Genomic DNA, 12,500 nt, shown 5'->3' on the forward strand with positions numbered 1-12,500 from the left:
AGGGTGGCGCCGGGGCGGAGGGGTGTGTGTGTGTGGAACCTGCTGGTGCCAGGTCCCTGAGGGAGACGGTATCCTGGCGGCCATCGGGGTAAACTACGTAGGCGTACTGTGGGTTGGCGTGGAGTAGCTGTACCCTTTCAACCAACGGGTCCCCCTTGTGGAGTCGTACGTGCTTACGGAGTACGGGTCCTGGGGCTGCCAGCCAAGTCGGGAGCGACACCCCGGAGGTGGGCTTCCTGGGGAAGTCTGTTGCTAACTTGCTGGTGTCTCTTAATTTGGCTCTATTTAATCACGTTTGCTCAAGAGTCGCCAGGTATCTTTCGACACCGCCACAAGGTTCAGAACCGAATACTGATCAATGACTCGATGCACCAATTAGTAAGTTCAAAAGCAATGCTCATTTATTTACACACAGTCAAATCTACTCATGCATAAACTCTACAAACTAAACCAGCGCTATTACTAAAGCCTATACTTAGCTTTGGGCGCCCACTTAGTCAGAGGAACAATGGCCGTTGCTCGGTTCCGAGGCTGCTGGGTTGAGCTGTTTACAGGGTGACAACTAGGGGCGTCTATCTCGTAGCGTGCGTTGACTTGGGACTTACTTGGTCTGGAGCAGCTTTGGCGGGTCTCTCCTCGCCGAGAGCCAAGGCCAAGAGAGCGATTCTCTCTTGGGGAGTCCTTTTTATACCCAAAAGGGCTTCGCCCGCTTTTGGGCGGGCCTTGAACTTGGCCCCAATTAATTGGGCCGTTTCCCAATCGTTCCTATCGATTTTCCTCCAATAGAGGGGTGGGTTCCTGGTTGCTGGGCGTGTCCTAGGTGGCCGTTGGTTTGCTTTGTTTTAGTCTCCTCTGGCGCCGGGATGTCTGGCCGAGCATTGTTTACCTAAATGTTGCCTTTTGTTCCCAGGGATGGCTCATTAGTATGTAGATGGTTCTGCAGTACCGGTCCTGTCTGAGAGCTAAGGTTCTAATCAACAGACAGAACTTGCACCTGCTTGCTTTTTCGGTATTGTCCAATTTTCCCTGCATTCTTTGCAGGGAAACGTGGCCATCCCAGATGGCTACAAGGCGAAGAGACGTTCATGGGGTGCATCATTAGTCGCAGTGCATAGGAGCGACTGAATGGAGTGCAGTGCGTCGGGGAGGACCTCCTGCCAGCGGGAGGCAGGGAGATTTCTGGACTGTACGGACAGCTGGACGGCCCTCCAGACCGTCCCATTCTCCCTCTCCATCTGCCCATTTCCCCGAGGGTTATAGCTGGTCGTCCTGCTCGAGGCGATACCCTTGTTGATCAGAGAGAGAGAGAGAGAAAAATACAGCACAGAACAGGCCCCTCGGCCCACGATGTTGTGCCGAACCTTTGTCCTAGATTAATCATAGATTATCATTGAATTTACAGTGCAGAAGGAGGCCATTCGGCCCCCTGAGTCTGCACCGGCTCTTGGAAAGAGCACCATACCCAAACTCAACACCTCCACCCAACACCAAGGGCAATTTTGGACACTAAGGGCAATTTATCATGGCCAATCCACCTAACCTGCACATCTTTGGACTGTGGGAGGAAACCGGAGCACCCGGAGGAAACCCACGCACACACGGGGAGGATGTGCAGACTCCGCACAGACAGTGACCCAAGCCGGAATCGAACCTGGGACCCTGGAGCTGTGAAGCAATTGTGCTATCCACAATGCTACCGTGCTGCCCTTCAGAACAAATATATCTACACTATATAATTTTACCGTAATCCATGTACCTATCCAATAGCTGCTTGAAGGTCCCTAATGTTTCCGACTCAACTACTTCCACAGGCAGTGCATTCCATGCCCCCACTACTCTCTGGGTAAAGAACCTACCTCTGATATCCCTCCTATATCTTCCACCTTTCACCTTAAATTTATGTCCCCTTGTAATGGTGTGTTCCACCCGGGGAAAAAGTCTCTGACTGTCTATTCTATCTATTCCCCTGATCATCTTATAAACCTCTATCAAGTCGCCCCTCATCCTTCTCCGTTCTAATGAGAAAAGGCCTAGCACCCTCAACCTTTCCTCGTAAGACCTACTCTCCATTCCAGGCAACATCCTGGTAAATCTCCTTTGCACCTTTTCCAAAGCTTCCACATCCTTCCTAAAATGAGGCGACCAGAACTGTACACAGTACTCCAAATGTGGCCTTACCAAAGTTTTGTACAGCTGCATCATCACCTCACGGCTCTTAAATTCAATCCCTCTGTTAATGAACGCGAGCACACCATAGGCCTTCTTCACAGCTCTATCCACTTGAGTGGCAACTTTCAAAGATGTATGAACATAGACCCCAAGATCTCTCTGCTCCTCCACATTGCCAAGAACTCTACCGTTAACCCTGTATTCCGCATTCATATCAGAGCAGGAACTGACTTCGCTCATGAATGGGGATCCCCTGTCACTGTGGACGTAGGCGGGGAAGCTGAACAGAGCGAAGATGGTGTTGAGGGCTTTGATGACGCTGGCAGACGTCATATCGGGGCATGGGATGGCGAAGGGGAATCTGGAGAACTCATCGACCACACTGAGAATGTACGTGTTACGGTCGGTGGAGGGGAGGGGCCCTTTGAAATCCACGCTGAGGTGTTCGAAAAGGGGGAGGCCTTCACCAGGCGCGTATGGTCTGGCCGGTAGAAGTGTGTTTTGCACTCCGCACAGACCTGGCAGTCTCTGGTGACAGCCCTGACTTCCTCGACGGAGTAGGGCAGATTGAGGGCCTTGATGAAGTGGTACAAACGTGTGACTCTGGGTGAGAAATGTTGTCGTGCAGAGTCGGTCCACCTGTACGCTGGTACATGTACCTCGGGACAGGGCATTGGGGGGCTCGTTGAGCTTACCGGGGCGATACAAAATCTCGTAGTTGTAGGTGGAGAGCTCGATCCTCCACCTCAAGATTTTATCGTTTTTGATCTTGCCCCGCTGTGTGTTATTGAACCTGAAGGCTACCGACCGTTGGTCAGTGAGGAGAGTGAATCTCCTGCCGGCCAGGCAATGCCTCCAATGTCGCACAGCTTCAACTATGGCTTGGGCCTCTTTTTCGATGGGGCTCGTGAAAAGAATGCCACGGGCCTGCCTGCCTGGTTGAGGGTGGCGGCCAGAGCGACGTCTGATGCATCGCTCTCGAATTGGAAGGGGAGCGTCTCGTCGACCGCGTGCATCATGGCCTTGGCGATGTCGGCCTTGATACGGTTGCAGGCCTCGTGAGCCTCGGCTGTTAGGGGAAAGAGAGTGCAGTGGATGAGTGGGCGGGGCCTTGTCCGCATAATTTGGGACCCACTGGGCGTAGTAAGAAAAGAACCCCAGGCAACGTTTGAGGGCCTTGGGGCAGTGGGGGAGGGGGAGATCCATGAGGGGCGCATGTGGTCGGGATTGGGCCCCAGAACTCCGTTCTGGACCACATAGCCGAGGATGGCTAAGCGGTTCGTGCTGAACACGCACTTCTCCTTGTTGTAAGTTAGGTTGAGGAGAGTGGCGGTGTGGAGAAATTTGGAAAGGTTGGCGTCATGGTCCTGCTGATCGTGGCCGCAGATGGTGACATTGTCCAGGTACGGGAAAGTGGCCCGTAGCCCGTACCGGTCAACCATTCGGTCCATTTCCCGTTGGAAAACCGAGACCCCATTGGTGACGCCGAAAGGAACCCTGAGAAAGTGGTAAAGGCGGCCGTCTGCCTCGAAGGCAGTGTACGGGCGATCCGCCTTGCGGATGGGGAGCTGGTGGTCGGCGGATTTCAGGTCAATTGTTGAGAAGACCCGGTACTGTGCAATCTGATTGACCATATCAGATATGCGTGGGAGGGGGTACGCGTCGAGCTGCGTGTACCGATTGATGGTCTGACTGTAGTCAACGACCATCCTGTTTTTCTCCCCAGTTTTCACCACTACCACTTGGGCTCTCCAGGGGCTGTTGCTGGCCTCGATGATGCCTTCCCGCAGCAGCCGCTGGACCTCAGACCTGATGAAGGTCCTGTCCTGGGCGATGTGCCGTCTGCTCCTGTTGGCGATGGGTTTGCAATCCGGGGTGAGGTTTGCAAATAGGGAAGGTGGGACGACCTTTAGGGTCGTGAGGCCGCACACAGTGAGGGGTGGTAGGGACCCGCCACATTTCAGGGTTAGGCTCTGGAGGTTGCACTGGAAGTCCAGGCCGAGTAGCAAGGCAGCGCAGAGGTTGGGGAGGACGTAGAGGCGGATGTTGCTGAACTCTACGCCCCGGACAGTGAGAGTGGTAGGAGATCTCGTGCCCATCGATTTTCACGTTTGTAGAGGCGGTTGCTAGGTTGTGTGGGCGAGAGTCGTCAATCGTGACCGAGGCGAGACGCGGCTGATCGTCGATGGTTGCAGACGATGGGGTGCCCGGGGGGGCATGGGTCCCCGCACGTGACGGGGGAGACGCGATGGCGGAGCTTGATGTTCCTGGGGTGGACAAGATGGCGGCGCCCACGGGCCAATACGTGGTGGGGGTTGAACAATAGAACGAGAATAAACAAAGAACAAAGAAATGTACAGCACAGGAACAGGCCCTTCGGCCCTCCATGCCGACCATGCTGCCCGACTAAACTACAATCTTCTACACTTCCTGGGTCCGTATCCCTCTATTCCCATCCTATTCATGTATTTGTCAAGATGCACCTTAAATGTCACTATCGTCCCTGCTTCCACCACCTCCTCCGGTAGCGAGTTCCAGGCACCCACTACCCTCTGTGTAAAAAAACTTGCCTCGTACATCTACTCTAAATCTTGCCCCTCTCACCTTAAACCTATGCCCCCTAGTAATTGACCCCTCTACCCCAGGGAAAAGCCTCTGACTATCCACTCTGTCTATGCCCCTCATAATTTTGTAGACCTCTATCAGGTCGCCCCTCAACCTCCTTCGTTCCAGTGAGAACAAACCGAGTTTATTCAACCGTTCCTCATAGCTAATGCCCTCCATACCAGGCAACATTCTGGTAAATCTCTTCTGCACCCTCTCTAAAGCCTCCACATCCTTCTGGTAGTGTGGCAACCAGAATTGAACACTACTCGAAGTGTGGCCTAACTAAGGTTCTATACAGCTGCAACATGACTTGCCAATTCTAATACTCAATGCCCCGGCCAATGAAGGCAAGCATGCCGTATGCCTTCTTGACTACCTTCTCCACCTGTGTTGCCCCTTTCAGTGACCTGTGGACCTGTACTCCTAGATCTCTTTGACTTTTAATACTCTTGAGGGTTCGACCATTCACTGTATATTCCCTACCTGCATTAGACCTTCCAAAATGCATTACCTCACATTTGTCCGGATTAAACTCCATCTGCCATCTCTCCGCCCATGTCTCCAATCTAAATCCTGCTGTATCCTCTGACAGTCCTCATCGCTATCCGCAATTCCACCAACCTTTGTGTCGTCTGCAAACTTACTAATCAGACCAGTTACATTTTCCTCCAAATCATTTATATATACCACAAACAGCAAAGGTCCCAGCACTGATCCCTGTGGAACACCACTGGTCACAGCCCTCCAATTAGAAAAGCATCCTTCCATTGCTACTCTCTGCCTTCTATGACCTAGCCAGTTCTGTATCCACCTTGCCAGCTCACCCCTGATCCCGTGTGACTTCACCTTTTGTACTAGTCTACCATGAGGGACCTTGTCAAAGGCCTTACTGAAGTCCATATAGACAACATCCACTGCCCTACCTGCATCAATCATCTTTGTGACCTCCTCGAAAAACTCTATCAAGTTAGTGAGACACGACCTCCCCTTTACAAAACCATGCTGCCTCTCGCTAATACGTCCATTTGCTTCCAAATGGGAGTAGATCCTGTCTCGAAGAATTCTCTCCAGTAATTTCCCTACCACTGAAGTAAGGCTCACTGGCCTGTAGTTCCCTGGATTATCCTTGCTACCCTTCTTAAACAGAGAAACAACATTGGCTATTCTCCAGTCCTCCGCGACAGTGAGGATGCAAAGATTTCTGTCAAGGCCTCAGCAATTTCCTCTCCAGCCTCCTTCAGTATTCTGGGGTAGATCCCATCAGGCCCTGGGGACTTATCTACCTTAATAATTTTTAAGACACCCAACACCTCGTCTTTTTGGATCTCAATGTGACCCAGGCTATCTACACACCCTTCTCCAGACTCAACATCTACCAATTCCTTCTCTTTGGTGAATACTGATGCAAAGTATTCATTTAGTACCTCGCCCATTTCCTCTGGCTCCACACATAGATTCCCTTGCCTATCCTTCAGTGGGCCAACCCTTTCCCTGGCTACCCTCTTGCTTTTTATGTACGTGTAAAAAGCCTTGGGATTTTCCTTAACCCTATTTGCCAATGACTTTTCATGACCCCTTCTAGCCCTCCTGACTCCTTGCTTAAGTTCCTTCCTACTTTCCTTATATTCCACGCAGGTTTTGTCTGTTCCCAGCCTTTTAGCCCTGACAAATGCCTCCTTTTTCTTTTTGACGAGGCCTACAATATCTCTCGTTTTCCAAGGTTCCCGAAAATTGCCGTATTTATCCTTCTTCCTCACAAGAACATGCCGGTCCTGAATTCCTTTCAACTGACATTTGAAAGCCTCCCACATGTCAGATGTTGATTTGTCCTCAAACATCCGCCCCCAATCTATGTTCTTCAGTTCCCGCCTAATATTGTTATAATTAGCCTTCCCCCAATTTAGCACATTCATCCTAGGACCACTCTTATCCTTATCCACCAGCACTTTAAAACTTACTGAATTGTGGTCACTGTTACCGAAATGCTCCCCTACTGAAACATCTACCACCTGGCCGGGCTCATTCCCCAATACCAGGTCCAGTACCGCCCCTACCCTAGTTGGACTGTTTACATATTGTTTTAAGAAGCCCTCCTGGATGCTCCTTACAAACTCCGCCCCGTCTAAGCCCCTGGCACTAAGTGAGTCCCAGTCAATATTGGGGAAGTTGAAGTCTCCCATCACCACAACCCTGTTGTTTTTACTCTTTTCCAAAATCTGTCTACCTATCTGCTCCTCTATCTCCCGCTGGCTGTTGGGAGGCCTGTAGTAAACCCCCAACATTGTGACTGCACCCTTCTTATTCCTGATCTCTACCCATATAGCCTCACTGCCCTCTGAGGTGTCCTCCCGCAGTACAGCTGTGATATTCTCCCTAACCAGTAGCGCAACTCCGCCTCCCCTTTTACATCCCCCTCTATCCCGCCTGAAACATCTAAATCCTGGAATGTTTAGCTGCCAATCCTGCCCTTCCCTCAACCAGGTCTCTGTAATGGCAACAACATCATAGTTCCAAGTACTAATCCAAGCTCTAAGTTCATCTGCCTTACCCGTAATACTTCTTGCATTAAAACATATGGACTTCAGGCCACCAGTTCCGCTGTGTTCAGCAACATCTCCCTGTCTGCTCTGCCTCAGAGCCATACTGGCCCTATTCCCTAGTTCTCCCTCAATGCTTTCACCTTCTGACCTATTGCTCCCGTGCCCACCCCCCTGCCATACTAGTTTAAACCCTCCCGTGTGACACTAGCAAACCTCGCAGCCGGGATATTTACGCCTCTCCAGTTTAGATGCAACCCGTCCTTCTTATACAGGTCACACCTGCCCCGGAAGAGCTCCCAGTGGTCCAGATAACGGAAATCCTCCCTCCTACACCAGCTGTTTAGCCACGTGTTTGTCTGCTCTATCTTCCTATTTCTAGCCTCACTGGCACGTGGCACAGGGAGTAATCCTGAGATTACTCGGCGCCCACGGGCCGCACGTGGTCCGAGGAGGGGAAGATGGCGGCGCCCACTGGCCGTACAGGGGGGTCGGAACAATAGCGGTGACTGAACGGGCCTGGCACACCGCCGCAAAGTGCCCCTTCTTGCCTCCGGCCTTGCAAAGGGCACTCAGGCCGGGCAGCGCTGTCGGGGGTGTTTTGGCTTTCCACAGAAGTAACATTTGGGGCCCCCGGGGTTGGTTGGCTGCCGCGCGGCACAGGCGTGGGGTTGGCTGAGTGGGGTCCCCGATGGGGCGGCCGTCTGTGGAGTTCACAATGCGTAGGAGGGGTGGGCAGCGCGGCCGGGGGTGTAGGCCTGGATGTTGCGCAAGGCGACCGTCAGCGAGAGCGCAAGGTTTTTGGCTGCCGCGAGGTCGAGCGAAGCCCCTTCTAAAAGGCGCTGGCGGATGTAATCCGACCCTATCCCCGTAACAAAAGCGTCTCTCATAAGCAAGTTTGTGTGTTCCGTGGCCGTGAGGGCCTGACAGTCACAGTCTCTGACTCGGGGAATTAGAGCACGCCAGAAGTCTTCTACTGACTCACCAGGGAGTTTACTGCACGTGGAGAGGATGTGTTGGCGTAGAGCGTGTTAGTCCGCTGAGCCTAGTTTTCTTTCAGTTGCGCCATGGCTTCGTTGTAGTTCGGCGCGTCCTGGATAAGCGGAAAGACGTTGGAGCTCAGCCGCGTTTGGAGGATCTGAATCGTCTGAGCTTCCGGAATTGGGTCTGGCGCAGACCCGATGTGAGCTTCGAAACAAGCTAGCCACTGTTCAAAGTCCTTTTTGGCGTTGCCTGATTGCGGATCCAGCGGCAGGCGATCCGGCTTGATGCGGAGATCCATCTTCTGAAAACTTTAGTGCAATAAATTGATGCACAATCAATTACACAAAGACGAGAGTTGGATGCAATCGAGGCTTTATTACACTGAGATGTGTGGCCTCCCACAGCAGCTGGCGAAATGGCTGCTGTACTGGGAGCACACATATTTATACTCCGCCTACTAGGTGGAGCCAGCAGGCAGGGAACTACCCCTGTACCTGTAGTACAGGGGCCTTACCACAAATCACCTAATATGTACATCAGTGGTGACCACTGATGTGATAGGCAGGTAGGTTCGATGTGGACTGCACTCGATGCATGGAAGCTAAAAACAGACGTCTAACACTGGAGAAGATCCAACACTGGGTTGGTCTAGCACACAGGGGCTGGTTTAGCACACTGGGCTAAATCGCTGGCTTTTAAAGCAGACCAAGGCAGGCCAGCAGCACGGTTCAATTCCCGTACCAGCCTCCCCGAACAGGTGCCAGAATGTGGCGACTAGGGGCTTTTCACAGTAATTTCATTTGAAGCCTACTTGTGCCAATAAGTGGTTTTCATTTCATTTCATTTTTCATAGACATATTCAGCTGTGGGTCGACACTAGACTGATCTGACTAATGACCTTGTAGTAGCCTGACCAGACGTACTAGCTACCGCATGGTGTTTGCACTGGGCTAGCTCGTGGACTCTGACTGTCTCAGTGGCTGGGTCCCGAGAGAGCGGGAAACCTAGTGCCCTCTGGCTTTATAGTGATAGTGTCCTGTCTGGTGATTGGCTGCACTGTGCTGTGTGCTTACTGGTCATCCTGTGTGCCAATCACTGCCTGTCTGCATCTCATTATATACATGAGTGGATATTATGACAGCTCCCCTTTTTTTTAAGATAAATAAATACTAAGGTGTGCGTGCGTATGCCTGACTATATACAAAAGGTGTATACATAGGAAGGTGTCGATAGTGCAGACACATGGCAAACAAAACAAAATTTACAGAGGTTAAATCGATGAAGTCACAAAATGTACAAAAGCTCAGTCTACAGATTCAGTCTTCGTGGCGGGCAACGAATTCTTGTCGATCACCGCAGAGGTGGATCAGGAGCCGCCTGTACGTGGAGAGATGGGATCGCTGCCATCGCGGTGGTCGCGTGGGCCGGCAGGATCGCTGGCAGATCGGTGGCCTCGTGGCAGGGTACGTCCGGAGGAAGCATGATAGCCGGCGGAGCACTGTGGTCAGGTGGTGGGCGTGGAACTCTTCGCAGTGCCCATCTGTTGTGCCGTAGCAGGGAGCCATCAGCCATGCGGACAAGGAACGATCTTGGGGCCACTTGTTTGATCACAACAGCTGTGGCTGACCAGCCGCCCTCAGGCAACTGGGCACGAACATGATCAATTGGTGCCAGCTCGGGTAGATCCGTGGCATGAGCACCGTATGTGGCCTTGGGTTGGGCCCGGGACTGCTGCAATTTCTGTAAGACCGTGAGGTGGTCAAGGTCTGGAACATGGATGGCTGGAACTGTGGTCCTCAGAGTGTGATTCATGAGCATCTGCGCTGGAGACAACCCAGTGGACAGTGGGGTCGCCCTGTATGCCAGCTTCGCCAGGTTGAAGTCGGAGCCTGAGTCTGCAGCTTTGCACAGCAACCGCTTTACAATATGGACCCCTTTCTCGGCCTTCCCGTTTGACTGCGGGTAGTGGGGATTGGAGGTAACGTGACGGAAGTTGTAGGACTCTGCAATATCAGACCATTCTTGGCTGTAAAAGCATGGACCATTGTCGCTCATTACCGTGAGCGGTATCCCGTGCCTGGCGAACGTTTCTTTGCAGGCTTTGATGACCGCCTTCGACGTGAGGTCGGACAGTTTCACCACTTCTGGGTAACTGGAGAAGTAGTCGACCAGGAGTACGTAGTCACGCCCCTTGGAGTGAAAAAGGTCTACACCTACTTTGGACCACGGAGAGGTCACGATCTCGTGCTGTTGCAGCATTTCCTTGGGTTGAGCTGGTTGAAACTTCTGACAGGTGGGGCAGTTGAGGACCGTGTCGGCAATGTCCTGGCTGATGCCCGGCCAATAGACCGCCTCCCGAGCTCTGCATCGGCATTTCTCGACCCCAAGGTGACCCTCATGGAGTTGGCCCAGTATCATAGCCTGCATGCTCTGAGGAATTATGATTCTGTCGAGTTTCAGGAGGATTCCCTCCACCACCCGTCAGGTCGTCTTTTACGTTATAGAACTGGGGACATTGTCCCTTCTGCCAGCCATGGGGAAGGTGCTGTATCACTCGCTGCAGCAGAGGATCCTTGGCTGTCTCCTCACGAATTTGGACCACCCGTTCGTCAGAGGCTGGGAGGTTGGTGGCACACAACCGCACTTGGGCTTCTATGTGGCAGATTAAGTCACCTTGTTCACACGGTGTGGTGATGGACCGGGATAGGGCATCTGCAACGATCAGCTCTTTGCCTGGCGTGTAGACAAGTTCGAAGTCATAGCGGCGGAGTCGAAGAAGAATTCGCTGTAACCGAGGTGTCATGTCATTTAAATCCTTCTGGATTATGTGGACTAGAGGCCTGTGGTCCGTTTCCACCATGAATTTCGGCAGGCCGTAAACGTAGTTGTGAAACTTGACTATCCCTGTCAGGAGGCCCAGACACTCCTTTTCGATCTGAGCATACCGTTGCTCAGTGGGTGTCATGGCCCTGGAGGCATACGCCACTGGAGCCCAGGACGAGGAGTCATCTCGCTGGAGGAGCACCGCCCCAATGCCGTCCTGGCTTGCATCAGTCGATATCTTGGTTTCCTTGGTTGGGTCGAGGAACGCTATAACTGGGGCTGTGGTGAGCTTTGCTTTCAGCTCACGCCTTTCCGCTTCATGTGTGGGCAACCACTGGAATTCCGTCGACTTCTTGACGAGATGGCGGAGGACCGTGGTGTGGGATGCCATATTGGGAATGAATTTCCCGAGAAAGTTGACCATCCCGAGGAAGCGGAGGACCGCCTTCTTGTCCTCCGGAGTCTTCATGGCGTTGATCGCCAAGACCTTGTCTGCATCTGGCCGCACACCCTGCCGCAAGATGTGGTCACCCAGGAACTTAATATCCGATTGACCAAATGAGGACTTGGCCCTGTTGAGCTGGAGACCATGTTGATGAATTCGCTGGAAGGCCTGCTCGAGGCGAGCGATGTGTTCCTGGGGCGTTGTGGACCAGATAATTACGTCGTCAACGTATACTCGTACCCCCTCGATGCCCTCCATCATCTGCTCCATGATGCGATGAAACACTTCGGAGGCAGATATGATGCCGACAGGCATCCGGTTGTAACAGTAGCGGACGAACGGGGTGTTGAACGTGCACAGCTTGTGACTGGACGCTTCCAGCTGTATTTGCCAAAAACCCCGGGAGGTGCCAGCTTAGTGAAGAATTTGGCATGAGCCACCTCATTGGTTAATTCTTCACGCTTCGTGATCGGGTAGTGCTCCCGCATGATGTTGCGGTTTAGATCCTTCGGGTCAATGCAAATGCGGAGCTCCCCTGACGGCTTCTTTACGCAGACCATGGAGCTGACCCAGTCTGTTGGCTCTGTGACCTTCGAGATGATGCCCTGGTCTTGGAGGTCCTGCAGTTGCTTTTTCAGACGATCCTTGAGGGGCGCCGGCACCCGGCGTGGTGCATGAATTACAGGGGTGGCGTTGGGCTTGAGCAGTATTTTGTATCGGTACGGGAGCGCGCCCATTCCATCGAATACGCTGTGGTACTGTGTGATAATGTCGTCTATGTCGGCTTGCAAGTTTCCATCGGGCGAGGCCGTCGCCGGTGATGATGACATGGTGTGGACTCGCTGAACCAGGTTCAGGAGCTTGCAGGCGCGAGCACCGAGCAGGGACGCTCTGTCAGGCCCGACGATTTCAAACCGCAGCGTTGCCTTGATCGC

The 12,500-nt window shown here is 52.7% G+C and overlaps 1 protein-coding gene across 9 annotated transcripts in view; it reads left to right on the forward strand.

Moving 5' to 3' along the window:
• The window catches only part of ncor2 (nuclear receptor corepressor 2), a 1,088,322-nt gene that overhangs the window by 933,646 nt on the left and 142,176 nt on the right, over nt 1-12,500 (forward strand). The window lies entirely within an intron of this gene.

This window comes from Scyliorhinus torazame, chromosome 1 (assembly GCF_047496885.1).
Source record: "Scyliorhinus torazame isolate Kashiwa2021f chromosome 1, sScyTor2.1, whole genome shotgun sequence".
Classification (NCBI taxonomy): Eukaryota; Metazoa; Chordata; class Chondrichthyes; order Carcharhiniformes; family Scyliorhinidae; genus Scyliorhinus; species Scyliorhinus torazame.